The following is a 16,111-nucleotide window of genomic DNA, read 5'->3' as shown; positions in this document are numbered from 1 at the left end:
GCGTTAGAGCTGTCGCCTGCCACATGTGAATCACGAAATCAGAAGGTAGTGACTTGTAGCCTCACGCAAGCGATGTGCTTTGATGCGCAGTACGTGGCAGAGTTTGTGCATCCATTTTAAGCGTCTGGAGAGGAGAGTTTGGACAGTAGCGCGAATTCAGCGGGACAATTGGCGGACATGCAAGGGTTGTTAGCTCAGCGGTAGAATTGTCGCCTGCCGTGCGCAAGTCTCGAAAACTGGCGGTGTTGAGCTCTATCCTCACGGGAGGCATGTTTTGATGCGCAGTTCGGCCACACATTTTTTGGATGTCCTGTCACACCCTTCACCTCCAAGACGGCAGCTCATCCTGGGCTTGAAGAACTGGCAACTCTGCTTCATTTGTTGACGGCTTCAAGGAATGGTCCGTTTTGGGGGGAGATGGTGCCTTGAGGCTCTCTTGATACACAGTACGTGGCAAAGGCAACCCATCCATTGTCTACCGCTTGTCCCTTTCGGGTAAGGCGGAGGTGGGGCAAAACACAGGTTCCCTGACCGGGAATCGAACCCGGGCCGCGGCTGTGAGAGCGCCGAATCCTGACCACTAGACCATCAGGGAGCTGCCACAGAGGTGTCTTGATGAGTGACGCGTGGGTGTCTCGGGCTACATTTTCCGCTGCGCCTCGAGAGGAGCGCTTGGGCAATGGCGCGAATTAGTTGAGAAAACTGCCACGTGTGTGAGCATTGGTGGTTCAGTGGTAGAATTCTCGCCTGCCACGCGGGAGACCCGGGTTCGATTCCCGGCCAATGCACGGTTCCTTTATGCGTGGGGTCTTGGGGGGCATTAAGTTTGTTCTCGGTCACGGCCAGACGGCATCAAGATTTGGAACAAGAAGCCTGTGCAAACCAAACTTGGGTTGGACATCGTATCTGCATTAAGTCAAGATGTTGTTGAGAGGAGACTTTGGACAGTGGCGCGAATTCGGCGGGACAATTGGCAGACTTAGAATTGTCGCCTGCCAGCGCCAGTGGGTGACTGAATATATGTTTACAGACATTGCTGGTAAACCCGTGTGTCTTATTAGTGGAGCTAATGTGGCTGTAATTAAGGAATTTAACTTAAGACGGCACTACGAGACAAAAGAAGAATGGTCCGTTTTGGGGGAAGATGGTGTCTTGAGCCTCGCTTGATACACAGTACGTGGCAAAGGCAACCCATCCATTGTCTACCGCTTGTCCCTTTCAGGTAAGCCGGAGCTGGGTCAAAACACCGTTTTTAGGATCTCCTGTGGCACTCTTCACCTCCAAAACCCGTTCAGGGCTTAAATACCTGGGGACTCACCTTTGTTTGTCCAAGCTGAATTTCATTTCTGTGCAGCTTCGAGAAATCGTCCATTTTCAGGTTCCCTGTCAGCCTCGTTGGCGCAGTAGGCAGCGCGTCAGTCTCATAATCTGAAGGTCGTGAGTTCGAGCCTCACACGAGACAGGTGTTTTGGTACAGAGTTGGTCCATCCATTTTGTACCTCTTCTACCCATTTCGAGGACGCTGGGGCCTTAGAACCACTCCTTTGTAGTGGATTTTCAGCCTCCTCCGATGCGAGATCTAGAACAGGGATCAATCCAAATCATTCTGCCATTGACCGTGGAAAGCCTTCCCATCTGTTTGATTTCAAGACTCACACGTGGCAGGCGATCCTCCCCTATGGATGTGTGCCGGCCCTCTGAAACCACTTCATCCAACTTTCACCACAATTCCTCTTTCTTTTCTCAGGTCAGAATTGCGGGGCACCACACCTTGGCTCCCAAATGACTCCTACCTGTTATTTCTTCTAGGACACTTTGTCCAGGTAGGGTTAGGAATGTCTTTGCATTGGAAGCGGATGAACAAGGGCTGATAATTGGTTATCAGCAGCTCCCGAGCTGAGTCTCTGGAGGTTGCCTGGAGTTCCTTTGCCAACAGGGTCCATGGAGAGGGATCATTTGAAGTCATTCTTGCCTGACTGTTAAGTTGGAACAAGAAGTCTATGCAAACCAAACTTGGGTTGGACATCGTATCTGCATTAAGTCAAGATGTTGTTGAGAGTAGACTTTGGAGAGTGGCGCGAATTCGACGAGACAATTGGCAGACTTGTAAGGGCTGGTGGCTGAGCGTTAGAACTGTCGCCTGCCACATGTGAATCACGAAATCAGAAGGTGGTGACTTGTAGCCTCACGCAAGCGATGTGTTTTGATGCGCAGTACGTGGCAGAGTTTGTGCATCCATTTTAAGCGTCTGGAGAGGAGAGTTTGGACAGTAGCGCGAATTCAGCGGGACAATTGGCGGACATGCAAGGGTTGTTAGCTCAGCGGTAGAATTGTCGCCTGCCGTGCGCAAGTCTCGAAAACTGGCGGTGTTGAGCTCTATCCTCACGGGAGGCATGTTTTGATGCGCAGTTCGGCCACACATTTTTTGGATGTCCTGTCACACCCTTCACCTCCAAGACGGCAGCTCATCCTGGGCTTGAAGAACTGGCAACTCTGCTTCATTTGTTGACGGCTTCAAGGAATGGTCCGTTTTGGGGGGAGATGGTGCCTTGAGGCTCTCTTGATACACAGTATGTGGCAAAGGCAACCCATCCATTGTCTACCGCTTGTCCCTTTCGGGTAAGGCGGAGGTGGGGCAAAACACAGGTTCCCTGACCGGGAATCGAACCCGGGCCGCGGCGGTGAGAGCGCCGAATCCTGACCACTAGACCATCAGGGAGCTGCCACAGAGGTGTCTTGATGAGTGACGCGTGGGTGTATCGGGCTACATTTTCCGCTGCGCCTCGAGAGGAGCGCTTGGGCAATGGCGCGAATTCGTTGAGAAAACTGCCATGTGTGTGAGCATTGGTGGTTCAGTGGTAGAATTCTCGCCTGCCACGCGGGAGACCCGGGTTCGATTCCCGGCCAATGCACGGTTCCTTTATGCGTGGGGTCTTGGGGGGCATTAAGTTTGTTCTCGGTCACGGCCAGACGGCATCAAGATTTGGAACAAGAAGCCTGTGCAAACCAAACTTGGGTTGGACATCGTATCTGCATTAAGTCAAGATGTTGTTGAGAGGAGACTTTGGACAGTGGCGCGAATTCGGCGGGACAATTGGCAGACTTAGAATTGTCGCCTGCCAGCGCCAGTGGGTGACTGAATATATGTTTACAGACATTGCTGGTAAACCCGTGTGTCTTATTAGTGGAGCTAATGTGGCTGTAATTAAGGAATTTAACTTAAGACGGCACTACGAGACAAAAGAAGAATGGTCCGTTTTGGGGGAAGATGGTGTCTTGAGCCTCGCTTGATACACAGTACGTGGCAAAGGCAACCCATCCATTGTCTACCGCTTGTCCCTTTCAGGTAAGCCGGAGCTGGGTCAAAACACCGTTTTTAGGATCTCCTGTGGCACTCTTCACCTCCAAAACCCGTTCAGGGCTTAAATACCTGGGGACTCACCTTTGTTTGTCCAAGCTGAATTTCATTTCTGTGCAGCTTCGAGAAATCGTCCATTTTCAGGTTCCCTGTCAGCCTCGTTGGCGCAGTAGGCAGCGCGTCAGTCTCATAATCTGAAGGTCGTGAGTTCGAGCCTCACACGAGGCAGGTGTTTTGGTACAGAGTTGGTCCATCCATTTTGTACCTCTTCTACCCATTTCGAGGACGCTGGGGCCTTAGAACCACTCCTTTGTAGTGGATTTTCAGCCTCCTCCAATGCGAGATCTAGAACAGGGATCAATCCAAATCATTCTGCCATTGACCGTGGAAAGCCTTCCCATCTGTTTGATTTCAAGACTCACACGTGGCAGGCGATCCTCCCCTATGGATGTGTGCCGGCCCTCTGAAACCACTTCATCCAACTTTCACCACAATTCCTCTTTCTTTTCTCAGGTCAGAATTGCGGGGCACCACACGTTGGCTCCCAAATGACTCCTACCTGTTATTTCTTCTAGGACACTTTGTCCAGGTAGGGTTAGGAATGTCTTTGCATTGGAAGCGGATGAACAAGGGCTGATAATTGGTTATCAGCAGCTCCCGAGCTGAGTCTCTGGAGGTTGCCTGGAGTTCCTTTGCCAACAGGGTCCATGGAGAGGGATAATTTGAAGTCATTCTTGCCTGACTGTTAAGTTGGAACAAGAAGTCTATGCAAACCAAACTTGGGTTGGACATCGTATCTGCATTAAGTCAAGATGTTGTTGAGAGTAGACTTTGGAGAGTGGCGCGAATTCGACGAGACAATTGGCAGACTTGTAAGGGCTGGTGGCTGAGCGTTAGAACTGTCGCCTGCCACATGTGAATCACGAAATCAGAAGGTGGTGACTTGTAGCCTCACGCAAGCGATGTGCTTTGATGCGCAGTACGTGGCAGAGTTTGTGCATCCATTTTAAGCGTCTGGAGAGGAGAGTTTGGACAGTAGCGCGAATTCAGCGGGACAATTGGCGGACATGCAAGGGTTGTTAGCTCAGCGGTAGAATTGTCGCCTGCCGTGCGCAAGTCTCGAAAACTGGCGGTGTTGAGCTCTATCCTCACGGGAGGCATGTTTTGATGCGCAGTTCGGCCACACATTTTTTGGATGTCCTGTCACACCCTTCACCTCCAAGACGGCAGCTCATCCTGGGCTTGAAGAACTGGCAACTCTGCTTCATTTGTTGACGGCTTCAAGGAATGGTCCGTTTTGGGGGGAGATGGTGCCTTGAGGCTCTCTTGATACACAGTACGTGGCAAAGGCAACCCATCCATTGTCTACCGCTTGTCCCTTTCGGGTAAGGCGGAGGTGGGGCAAAACACAGGTTCCCTGACCGGGAATCGAACCCGGGCCGCGGCGGTGAGAGCGCCGAATCCTGACCACTAGACCATCAGGGAGCTGCCACAGAGGTGTCTTGATGAGTGACGCGTGGGTGTATCGGGCTACATTTTCCGCTGCGCCTCGAGAGGAGCGCTTGGGCAATGGCGCGAATTCGTTGAGAAAACTGCCACGTGTGTGAGCATTGGTGGTTCAGTGGTAGAATTCTCGCCTGCCACGCGGGAGACCCGGGTTCGATTCCCGGCCAATGCACGGTTCCTTTATGCGTGGGGTCTTGGGGGGCATTAAGTTTGTTCTCGGTCACGGCCAGACGGCATCAAGATTTGGAAGAAGAAGCCTGTGCAAACCAAACTTGGGTTGGACATCGTATCTGCATTAAGTCAAGATGTTGTTGAGAGGAGACTTTGGACAGTGGCGCGAATTCGGCGGGACAATTGGCAGACTTAGAATTGTCGCCTGCCAGCGCCAGTGGGTGACTGAATATATGTTTACAGACATTGCTGGTAAACCCGTGTGTCTTATTAGTGGAGCTAATGTGGCTGTAATTAAGGAATTTAACTTAAGACGGCACTACGAGACAAAAGAAGAATGGTCCGTTTTGGGGGAAGATGGTGTCTTGAGCCTCGCTTGATACACAGTACGTGGCAAAGGCAACCCATCCATTGTCTACCGCTTGTCCCTTTCAGGTAAGCCGGAGCTGGGTCAAAACACCGTTTTTAGGATCTCCTGTGGCACTCTTCACCTCCAAAACCCGTTCAGGGCTTAAATACCTGGGGACTCACCTTTGTTTGTCCAAGCTGAATTTCATTTCTGTGCAGCTTCGAGAAATCGTCCATTTTCAGGTTCCCTGTCAGCCTCGTTGGCGCAGTAGGCAGCGCGTCAGTCTCATAATCTGAATGTCGTGAGTTCGAGCCTCACACGAGGCAGGTCTTTTGGTACAGAGTTGGTCCATCCATTTTGTACCTCTTCTACCCATTTCGAGGACGCTGGGGCCTTAGAACCACTCCTTTGTAGTGGATTTTCAGCCTCCTCCGATGCGAGATCTAGAACAGAGATCAATCCAAATCATTCTGCCATTGACCGTGGAAAGCCTTCCCATCTGTTTGATTTCAAGACTCACACGTGGCAGGCGATCCTCCCCTATGGATGTGTGCCGGCCCTCTGAAACCACTTCATCCAACTTTCACCACAATTCCTCTTTCTTTTCTCAGGTCAGAATTGCGGGGCACCACACGTTGGCTCCCAAATGACTCCTACCTGTTATTTCTTCTAGGACACTTTGTCCAGGTAGGGTTAGGAATGTCTTTGCATTGGAAGCGGATGAACAAGGGCTGATAATTGGTTATCAGCAGCTCCCGAGCTGAGTCTCTGGAGGTTGCCTGGAGTTCCTTTGCCAACAGGGTCCATGGAGAGGGATAATTTGAAGTCATTCTTGCCTGACTGTTAAGTTGGAACAAGAAGTCTATGCAAACCAAACTTGGGTTGGACATCGTATCTGCATTAAGTCAAGATGTTGTTGAGAGTAGACTTTGGAGAGTGGCGCGAATTCGACGAGACAATTGGCAGACTTGTAAGGGCTGGTGGCTGAGCGTTAGAACTGTCGCCTGCCACATGTGAATCACGAAATCAGAAGGTGGTGACTTGTAGCCTCACGCAAGCGATGTGCTTTGATGCGCAGTACGTGGCAGAGTTTGTGCATCCATTTTAAGCGTCTGGAGAGGAGAGTTTGGACAGTAGCGCGAATTCAGCGGGACAATTGGCGGACATGCAAGGGTTGTTAGCTCAGCGGTAGAATTGTCGCCTGCCGTGCGCAAGTCTCGAAAACTGGCGGTGTTGAGCTCTATCCTCACGGGAGGCATGTTTTGATGCGCAGTTCGGCCACACATTTTTTGGATGTCCTGTCACACCCTTCACCTCCAAGACGGCAGCTCATCCTGGGCTTGAAGAACTGGCAACTCTGCTTCATTTGTTGACGGCTTCAAGGAATGGTCCGTTTTGGGGGGAGATGGTGCCTTGAGGCTCTCTTGATACACAGTACGTGGCAAAGGCAACCCATCCATTGTCTACCGCTTGTCCCTTTCGGGTAAGGCGGAGGTGGGGCAAAACACAGGTTCCCTGACCGGGAATCGAACCCGGGCCGCGGCGGTGAGAGCGCCGAATCCTGACCACTAGACCATCACGGAGCTGCCACAGAGGTGTCTTGATGAGTGACGCGTGGGTGTATCGGGCTACATTTTCCGCTGCGCCTCGAGAGGAGCGCTTGGGCAATGGCGTGAATTCGTTGAGAAACCTGCCACGTGTGTGAGCATTGGTGGTTCAGTGGTAGAATTCTCGCCTGCCACGCGGGAGACCCGGGTTCGATTCCCGGCCAATGCACGGTTCCTTTATGCGTGGGGTCTTGGGGGGCATTAAGTTTGTTCTCGGTCACGGCCAGACGGCATCAAGATTTGGAACAAGAAGCCTGTGCAAACCAAACTTGGGTTGGACATCGTATCTGCATTAAGTCAAGATGTTGTTGAGAGGAGACTTTGGACAGTGGCGCGAATTCGGCGGGACAATTGGCAGACTTAGATTTGTCGCCTGCCAGCGCCAGTGGGTGACTGAATATATGTTTACAGACATTGCTGGTAAACCCGTGTGTCTTATTAGTGGAGCTAATGTGGCTGTAATTAAGGAATTTAACTTAAGACGGCACTACGAGACAAAAGAAGAATGGTCCGTTTTGGGGGAAGATGGTGTCTTGAGCCTCGCTTGATACACAGTACGTGGCAAAGGCAACCCATCCATTGTCTACCGCTTGTCCCTTTCAGGTAAGCCGGAGCTGGGTCAAAACACCGTTTTTAGGATCTCCTGTGGCACTCTTCACCTCCAAAACCCGTTCAGGGCTTAAATACCTGGGGACTCACCTTTGTTTGTCCAAGCTGAATTTCATTTCTGTGCAGCTTCGAGAAATCGTCCATTTTCAGGCTCCCTGTCAGCCTCGTTGGCGCAGTAGGCAGCGCGTCAGTCTGATAATCTGAAGGTCGTGAGTTCGAGCCTCACACGAGGCAGGTGTTTTGGTACAGAGTTGGTCCATCCATTTTGTACCTCTTCTACCCATTTCGAGGACGCTGGGGCCTTAGAACCACTCCTTTGTAGTGGATTTTCAGCCTCCTCCGATGCGAGATCTAGAACAGGGATCAATCCAAATCATTCTGCCATTGACCGTGGAAAGCCTTCCCATCTGTTTGATTTCAAGACTCACACGTGGCAGGCGATCCTCCCCTATGGATGTGTGCCGGCCCTCTGAAACCACTTCATCCAACTTTCACCACAATTCCTCTTTCTTTTCTCAGGTCAGAATTGCGGGGCACCACACGTTGGCTCCCAAATGACTCCTACCTGTTATTTCTTCTAGGACACTTTGTCCAGGTAGGGTTAGGAATGTCTTTGCATTGGAAGCGGATGAACAAGGGCTGATAATTGGTTATCAGCAGCTCCCGAGCTGAGTCTCTGGAGGTTGCCTGGAGTTCCTTTGCCAACAGGGTCCATGGAGAGGGATAATTTGAAGTCATTCTTGCCTGACTGTTAAGTTGGAACAAGAAGTCTATGCAAACCAAACTTGGGTTGGACATCGTATCTGCATTAAGTCAAGATGTTGTTGAGAGTAGACTTTGGAGAGTGGCGCGAATTCGACGAGACAATTGGCAGACTTGTAAGGGCTGGTGGCTGAGCGTTAGAGCTGTCGCCTGCCACATGTGAATCACGAAATCAGAAGGTAGTGACTTGTAGCCTCACGCAAGCGATGTGCTTTGATGCGCAGTACGTGGCAGAGTTTGTGCATCCATTTTAAGCGTCTGGAGAGGAGAGTTTGGACAGTAGCGCGAATTCAGCGGGACAATTGGCGCACATGCAAGGGTTGTTAGCTCAGCGGTAGAATTGTCGCCTGCCATGCGCAAGTCTCGAAAACTGGCGGTGTTGAGCTCTATCCTCACGGGAGGCATGTTTTGATGCGCAGTTCGGCCACACATTTTTTGGATGTCCTGTCACACCCTTCACCTCCAAGACGGCAGCTCATCCTGGGCTTGAAGAACTGGCAACTCTGCTTCATTTGTTGACGGCTTCAAGGAATGGTCCGTTTTGGGGGGAGATGGTGCCTTGAGGCTCTCTTGATACACAGTACGTGGCAAAGGCAACCCATCCATTGTCTACCGCTTGTCCCTTTCGGGTAAGGCGGAGGTGGGGCAAAACACAGGTTCCCTGACCGGGAATCGAACCCGGGCCGCGGCGGTGAGAGCGCCGAATCCTGACCACTAGACCATCAGGGAGCTGCCACAGAGGTGTCTTGATGAGTGACGCGTGGGTGTATCGGGCTACATTTTCCGCTGCGCCTCGAGAGGAGCGCTTGGGCAATGGCGCGAATTCGTTGAGAAAACTGCCACGTGTGTGAGCATTGGTGGTTCAGTGGTAGAATTCTCGCCTGCCACGCGGGAGACCCGGGTTCGATTCCCGGCCAATGCACGGTTCCTTTATGCGTGGGGTCTTGGGGGGCATTAAGTTTGTTCTCGGTCACGGCCAGACGGCATCAAGATTTGGAACAAGAAGCCTGTGCAAACCAAACTTGGGTTGGACATCGTATCTGCATTAAGTCAAGATGTTGTTGAGAGGAGACTTTGGACAGTGGCGCGAATTCGGCGGGACAATTGGCAGACTTAGAATTGTCGCCTGCCAGCGCCAGTGGGTGACTGAATATATGTTTACAGACATTGCTGGTAAACCCGTGTGTCTTATTAGTGGAGCTAATGTGGCTGTAATTAAGGAATTTAACTTAAGACGGCACTACGAGACAAAAGAAGAATGGTCCGTTTTGGGGGAAGATGGTGTCTTGAGCCTCGCTTGATACACAGTACGTGGCAAAGGCAACCCATCCATTGTCTACCGCTTGTCCCTTTCACGTAAGCCGGAGCTGGGTCAAAACACCGTTTTTAGGATCTCCTGTGGCACTCTTCACCTCCAAAACCCGTTCAGGGCTTAAATACCTGGGGACTCACCTTTGTTTGTCCAAGCTGAATTTCATTTCTGTGCAGCTTCGAGAAATCGTCCATTTTCAGGCTCCCTGTCAGCCTCGTTGGCGCAGTAGGCAGCGCGTCAGTCTCATAATCTGAAGGTCGTGAGTTCGAGCCTCACACGAGGCAGGTGTTTTGGTACAGAGTTGGTCCATCCATTTTGTACCTCTTCTACCCATTTCGAGGACGCTGGGGCCTTAGAACCACTCCTTTGTAGTGGATTTTCAGCCTCCTCCGATGCGAGATCTAGAACAGGGATCAATCCAAATCATTCTGCCATTGACCGTGGAAAGCCTTCCCATCTGTTTGATTTCAAGACTCACACGTGGCAGGCGATCCTCCCCTGTGGATGTGTGCCGGCCCTCTGAAACCACTTCATCCAACTTTCACCACAATTCCTCTTTCTTTTCTCAGGTCAGAATTGCGGGGCACCACACGTTGGCTCCCAAATGACTCCTACCTGTTATTTCTTCTAGGACACTTTGTCCAGGTAGGGTTAGGAATGTCTTTGCATTGGAAGCGGATGAACAAGGGCTGATAATTGGTTATCAGCAGCTCCCGAGCTGAGTCTCTGGAGGTTGCCTGGAGTTCCTTTGCCAACAGGGTCCATGGAGAGGGATAATTTGAAGTCATTCTTGCCTGACTGTTAAGTTGGAACAAGAAGTCTATGCAAACCAAACTTGGGTTGGACATCGTATCTGCATTAAGTCAAGATGTTGTTGAGAGTAGACTTTGGAGAGTGGCGCGAATTCGACGAGACAATTGGCAGACTTGTAAGGGCTGGTGGCTGAGCGTTAGAGCTGTCGCCTGCCACATGTGAATCACGAAATCAGAAGGTAGTGACTTGTAGCCTCACGCAAGCGATGTGCTTTGATGCGCAGTACGTGGCAGAGTTTGTGCATCCATTTTAAGCGTCTGGAGAGGAGAGTTTGGACAGTAGCGCGAATTCAGCGGGACAATTGGCGGACATGCAAGGGTTGTTAGCTCAGCGGTAGAATTGTCGCCTGCCATGCGCAAGTCTCGAAAACTGGCGGTGTTGAGCTCTATCCTCACGGGAGGCATGTTTTGATGCGCAGTTCGGCCACACATTTTTTGGATGTCCTGTCACACCCTTCACCTCCAAGAGGGCAGCTCATCCTGGGCTTGAAGAACTGGCAACTCTGCTTCATTTGTTGACGGCTTCAAGGAATGGTCCGTTTTGGGGGGAGATGGTGCCTTGAGGCTCTCTTGATACACAGTACGTGGCAAAGGCAACCCATCCATTGTCTACCGCTTGTCCCTTTCGGGTAAGGCGGAGGTGGGGCAAAACACAGGTTCCCTGACCGGGAATCGAACCCGGGCCGCGGCGGTGAGAGCGCCGAATCCCGACCACTAGACCATCAGGGAGCTGCCACAGAGGTGTCTTGATGAGTGACGCGTGGGTGTATCGGGCTACATTTTCCGCTGCGCCTCGAGAGGAGCGCTTGGGCAATGGCGCGAATTCGTTGAGAAAACTGCCACGTGTGTGAGCATTGGTGGTTCAGTGGTAGAATTCTCGCCTGCCACGCGGGAGACCCGGGTTCGATTCCCGGCCAATGCACGGTTCCTTTATGCGTGGGGTCTTGGGGGGCATTAAGTTTGTTCTCGGTCATGGCCAGACGGCATCAAGATTTGGAACAAGAAGCCTGTGCAAACCAAACTTGGGTTGGACATCGTATCTGCATTAAGTCAAGATGTTGTTGAGACAGTGGCGCGAATTCGGCGGGACAATTGGCAGACTTAGAATTGTCGCCTGCCAGCGCCAGTGGGTGACTGAATATATGTTTACAGACATTGCTGGTAAACCCGTGTGTCTTATTAGTGGAGCTAATGTGGCTGTAATTAAGGAATTTAACTTAAGACGGCACTACGAGACAAAAGAAGAATGGTCCGTTTTGGGGGAAGATGGTGTCTTGAGCCTCGCTTGATACACAGTACGTGGCAAAGGCAACCCATCCATTGTCTACCGCTTGTCCCTTTCACGTAAGCCGGAGCTGGGTCAAAACACCGTTTTTAGGATCTCCTGTGGCACTCTTCACCTCCAAAACCCGTTCAGGGCTTAAATACCTGGGGACTCACCTTTGTTTGTCCAAGCTGAATTTCATTTCTGTGCAGCTTCGAGAAATCGTCCATTTTCAGGTTCCCTGTCAGCCTCGTTGGCGCAGTAGGCAGCGCGTCAGTCTCATAATCTGAATGTCGTGAGTTCGAGCCTCACACGAGGCAGGTGTTTTGGTACAGAGTTGGTCCATCCATTTTGTACCTCTTCTACCCATTTCGAGGACGCTGGGGCCTTAGAACCACTCCTTTGTAGTGGATTTTCAGCCTCCTCCGATGCGAGATCTAGAACAGAGATCAATCCAAATCATTCTGCCATTGACCGTGGAAAGCCTTCCCATCTGTTTGATTTCAAGACTCACACGTGGCAGGCGATCCTCCCCTATGGATGTGTGCCGGCCCTCTGAAACCACTTCATCCAACTTTCACCACAATTCCTCTTTCTTTTCTCAGGTCAGAATTGCGGGGCACCACACGTTGGCTCCCAAATGACTCCTACCTGTTATTTCTTCTAGGACACTTTGTCCAGGTAGGGTTAGGAATGTCTTTGCATTGGAAGCGGATGAACAAGGGCTGATAATTGGTTATCAGCAGCTCCCGAGCTGAGTCTCTGGAGGTTGCCTGGAGTTCCTTTGCCAACAGGGTCCATGGAGAGGGATAATTTGAAGTCATTCTTGCCTGACTGTTAAGTTGGAACAAGAAGTCTATGCAAACCAAACTTGGGTTGGACATCGTATCTGCATTAAGTCAAGATGTTGTTGAGAGTAGACTTTGGAGAGTGGCGCGAATTCGACGAGACAATTGGCAGACTTGTAAGGGCTGGTGGCTGAGCGTTAGAACTGTCGCCTGCCACATGTGAATCACGAAATCAGAAGGTGGTGACTTGTAGCCTCACGCAAGCGATGTGCTTTGATGCGCAGTACGTGGCAGAGTTTGTGCATCCATTTTAAGCGTCTGGAGAGGAGAGTTTGGACAGTAGCGCGAATTCAGCGGGACAATTGGCGGACATGCAAGGGTTGTTAGCTCAGCGGTAGAATTGTCGCCTGCCGTGCGCAAGTCTCGAAAACTGGCGGTGTTGAGCTCTATCCTCACGGGAGGCATGTTTTGATGCGCAGTTCGGCCACACATTTTTTGGATGTCCTGTCACACCCTTCACCTCCAAGACGGCAGCTCATCCTGGGCTTGAAGAACTGGCAACTCTGCTTCATTTGTTGACGGCTTCAAGGAATGGTCCGTTTTGGGGGGAGATGGTGCCTTGAGGCTCTCTTGATACACAGTACGTGGCAAAGGCAACCCATCCATTGTCTACCGCTTGTCCCTTTCGGGTAAGGCGGAGGTGGGGCAAAACACAGGTTCCCTGACCGGGAATCGAACCCGGGCCGCGGCGGTGAGAGCGCCGAATCCCGACCACTAGACCATCAGGGAGCTGCCACAGAGGTGTCTTGATGAGTGACGCGTGGGTGTATCGGGCTACATTTTCCGCTGCGCCTCGAGAGGAGCGCTTGGGCAATGGCGCGAATTCGTTGAGAAAACTGCCACGTGTGTGAGCATTGGTGGTTCAGTGGTAGAATTCTCGCCTGCCACGCGGGAGACCCGGGTTCGATTCCCGGCCAATGCACGGGTCCTTTATGCGTGGGGTCTTGGGGGGCATTAAGTTTGTTCTCGGTCACGGCCAGACGGCATCAAGATTTGGAACAAGAAGCCTGTGCAAACCAAACTTGGGTTGGACATCGTATCTGCATTAAGTCAAGATGTTGTTGAGAGGAGACTTTGGACAGTGGCGCGAATTCGGCGGGACAATTGGCAGACTTAGAATTGTCGCCTGCCAGCGCCAGTGGGTGACTGAATATATGTTTACAGACATTGCTGGTAAACCCGTGTGTCTTATTAGTGGAGCTAATGTGGCTGTAATTAAGGAATTTAACTTAAGACGGCACTACGAGACAAAAGAAGAATGGTCCGTTTTGGGGGAAGATGGTGTCTTGAGCCTCGCTTGATACACAGTACGTGGCAAAGGCAACCCATCCATTGTCTACCGCTTGTCCCTTTCACGTAAGCCGGAGCTGGGTCAAAACACCGTTTTTAGGATCTCCTGTGGCACTCTTCACCTCCAAAACCCGTTCAGGGCTTAAATACCTGGGGACTCACCTTTGTTTGTCCAAGCTGAATTTCATTTCTGTGCAGCTTCGAGAAATCGTCCATTTTCAGGTTCCCTGTCAGCCTCGTTGGCGCAGTAGGCAGCGCGTCAGTCTCATAATCTGAAGGTCGTGAGTTCGAGCCTCACACGAGGCAGGTGTTTTGGTACAGAGTTGGTCCATCCATTTTGTACCTCTTCTACCCATTTCGAGGACGCTGGGGCCTTAGAACCACTCCTTTGTAGTGGATTTTCAGCCTCCTCCGATGCGAGATCTAGAACAGGGATCAATCCAAATCATTCTGCCATTGACCGTGGAAAGCCTTCCCATCTGTTTGATTTCAAGACTCACACGTGGCAGGCGATCCTCCCCTGTGGATGTGTGCCGGCCCTCTGAAACCACTTCATCCAACTTTCACCACAATTCCTCTTTCTTTTCTCAGGTCAGAATTGCGGGGCACCACACGTTGGCTCCCAAATGACTCCTACCTGTTATTTCTTCTAGGACACTTTGTCCAGGTAGGGTTAGGAATGTCTTTGCATTGGAAGCGGATGAACAAGGGCTGATAATTGGTTATCAGCAGCTCCCGAGCTGAGTCTCTGGAGGTTGCCTGGAGTTCCTTTGCCAACAGGGTCCATGGAGAGGGATAATTTGAAGTCATTCTTGCCTGACTGTTAAGTTGGAACAAGAAGTCTATGCAAACCAAACTTGGGTTGGACATCGTATCTGCATTAAGTCAAGATGTTGTTGAGAGTAGACTTTGGAGAGTGGCGCGAATTCGACGAGACAATTGGCAGACTTGTAAGGGCTGGTGGCTGAGCGTTAGAGCTGTCGCCTGCCACATGTGAATCACGAAATCAGAAGGTAGTGACTTGTAGCCTCACGCAAGCGATGTGCTTTGATGCGCAGTACGTGGCAGAGTTTGTGCATCCATTTTAAGCGTCTGGAGAGGAGAGTTTGGACAGTAGCGCGAATTCAGCGGGACAATTGGCGGACATGCAAGGGTTGTTAGCTCAGCAGTAGAATTGTCGCCTGCCGTGCGCAAGTCTCGAAAACTGGCGGTGTTGAGCTCTATCCTCACGGGAGGCATGTTTTGATGCGCAGTTCGGCCACACATTTTTTGGATGTCCTGTCACACCCTTCACCTCCAAGACGGCAGCTCATCCTGGGCTTGAAGAACTGGCAACTCTGCTTCATTTGTTGACGGCTTCAAGGAATGGTCCGTTTTGGGGGGAGATGGTGCCTTGAGGCTCTCTTGATACACAGTACGTGGCAAAGGCAACCCATCCATTGTCTACCGCTTGTCCCTTTCGGGTAAGGCGGAGGTGGGGCAAAACACAGGTTCCCTGACCGGGAATCGAACCCGGGCCGCGGCGGTGAGAGCGCCGAATCCTGACCACTAGACCATCACGGAGCTGCCACAGAGGTGTCTTGATGAGTGACGCGTGGGTGTATCGGGCTACATTTTCCGCTGCGCCTCGAGAGGAGCGCTTGGGCAATGGCGCGAATTCGTTGAGAAACCTGCCACGTGTGTGAGCATTGGGGGTTCAGTGGTAGAATTCTCGCCTGCCACGCGGGAGACCCGGGTTTGATTCCCGGCCAATGCACGGTTCCTTTATGCGTGGGGTCTTGGGGGGCATTAAGTTTGTTCTCGGTCACGGCCAGACGGCATCAAGATTTGGAACAAGAAGCCTGTGCAAACCAAACTTGGGTTGGACATCGTATCTGCATTAAGTCAAGATGTTGTTGAGAGGAGACTTTGGACAGTGGCGCGAATTCGGCGGGACAATTGGCAGACTTAGAATTGTCGCCTGCCAGCGCCAGTGGGTGACTGAATATATGTTTACAGACATTGCTGGTAAACCCGTGTGTCTTATTAGTGGAGCTAATGTGGCTGTAATTAAGGAATTTAACTTAAGACGGCACTACGAGACAAAAGAAGAATGGTCCGTTTTGGGGGAAGATGGTGTCTTGAGCCTCGCTTGATACACAGTACGTGGCAAAGGCAACCCATCCATTGTCTACCGCTTGTCCCTTTCAGGTAAGCCGGAGCTGGGTCAAAACACCGTTTTTA

The 16,111-nt window shown here is 51.4% G+C and overlaps 14 non-coding genes across 14 annotated transcripts; 11 read left to right on the top strand and 3 right to left on the bottom strand.

Annotated features, from left to right (window-relative positions):
* The first annotated feature begins 717 nt into the window (after positions 1 to 717).
* Positions 718 to 788, top strand: trnag-gcc (transfer RNA glycine (anticodon GCC)). Its single transcript has one exon. It is a non-coding gene; the product is annotated as a tRNA-Gly (tRNA).
* Positions 789 to 2,647: 1,859 nt separating this feature from the next.
* trnae-cuc (transfer RNA glutamic acid (anticodon CUC)) lies at positions 2,648 to 2,719 on the bottom strand. The gene has a single exon. It is a non-coding gene; the product is annotated as a tRNA-Glu (tRNA).
* A 122-nt stretch (positions 2,720 to 2,841) lies between these two features.
* trnag-gcc (transfer RNA glycine (anticodon GCC)) lies at positions 2,842 to 2,912 on the top strand. Its single transcript has one exon. It is a non-coding gene; the product is annotated as a tRNA-Gly (tRNA).
* Positions 2,913 to 3,513: 601 nt separating this feature from the next.
* On the top strand, positions 3,514 to 3,586 carry trnam-cau (transfer RNA methionine (anticodon CAU)). The gene has a single exon. It is a non-coding gene; the product is annotated as a tRNA-Met (tRNA).
* Positions 3,587 to 4,771: 1,185 nt separating this feature from the next.
* On the bottom strand, positions 4,772 to 4,843 carry trnae-cuc (transfer RNA glutamic acid (anticodon CUC)). The gene has a single exon. It is a non-coding gene; the product is annotated as a tRNA-Glu (tRNA).
* Positions 4,844 to 4,965: 122 nt separating this feature from the next.
* trnag-gcc (transfer RNA glycine (anticodon GCC)) lies at positions 4,966 to 5,036 on the top strand. The gene has a single exon. It is a non-coding gene; the product is annotated as a tRNA-Gly (tRNA).
* Positions 5,037 to 7,089: 2,053 nt separating this feature from the next.
* Positions 7,090 to 7,160, top strand: trnag-gcc (transfer RNA glycine (anticodon GCC)). Its single transcript has one exon. It is a non-coding gene; the product is annotated as a tRNA-Gly (tRNA).
* Positions 7,161 to 7,761: 601 nt separating this feature from the next.
* trnai-gau (transfer RNA isoleucine (anticodon GAU)) lies at positions 7,762 to 7,834 on the top strand. The gene has a single exon. It is a non-coding gene; the product is annotated as a tRNA-Ile (tRNA).
* Positions 7,835 to 9,019: 1,185 nt separating this feature from the next.
* Positions 9,020 to 9,091, bottom strand: trnae-cuc (transfer RNA glutamic acid (anticodon CUC)). Its single transcript has one exon. It is a non-coding gene; the product is annotated as a tRNA-Glu (tRNA).
* Positions 9,092 to 9,213: 122 nt separating this feature from the next.
* Positions 9,214 to 9,284, top strand: trnag-gcc (transfer RNA glycine (anticodon GCC)). Its single transcript has one exon. It is a non-coding gene; the product is annotated as a tRNA-Gly (tRNA).
* Positions 9,285 to 9,885: 601 nt separating this feature from the next.
* Positions 9,886 to 9,958, top strand: trnam-cau (transfer RNA methionine (anticodon CAU)). Its single transcript has one exon. It is a non-coding gene; the product is annotated as a tRNA-Met (tRNA).
* A 1,379-nt stretch (positions 9,959 to 11,337) lies between these two features.
* On the top strand, positions 11,338 to 11,408 carry trnag-gcc (transfer RNA glycine (anticodon GCC)). Its single transcript has one exon. It is a non-coding gene; the product is annotated as a tRNA-Gly (tRNA).
* Positions 11,409 to 13,449: 2,041 nt separating this feature from the next.
* On the top strand, positions 13,450 to 13,520 carry trnag-gcc (transfer RNA glycine (anticodon GCC)). The gene has a single exon. It is a non-coding gene; the product is annotated as a tRNA-Gly (tRNA).
* Positions 13,521 to 14,121: 601 nt separating this feature from the next.
* trnam-cau (transfer RNA methionine (anticodon CAU)) lies at positions 14,122 to 14,194 on the top strand. The gene has a single exon. It is a non-coding gene; the product is annotated as a tRNA-Met (tRNA).
* The last annotated feature ends 1,917 nt before the right edge of the window (positions 14,195 to 16,111 follow it).

The sequence above is a fragment of the Astatotilapia calliptera genome, chromosome 23 (assembly GCF_964374335.1).
Source record: "Astatotilapia calliptera chromosome 23, fAstCal68.1, whole genome shotgun sequence".
NCBI classification, from domain to species: domain Eukaryota; kingdom Metazoa; phylum Chordata; class Actinopteri; order Cichliformes; family Cichlidae; genus Astatotilapia; species Astatotilapia calliptera.
This window is presented reverse-complemented; position numbering and strand designations above follow the sequence as displayed.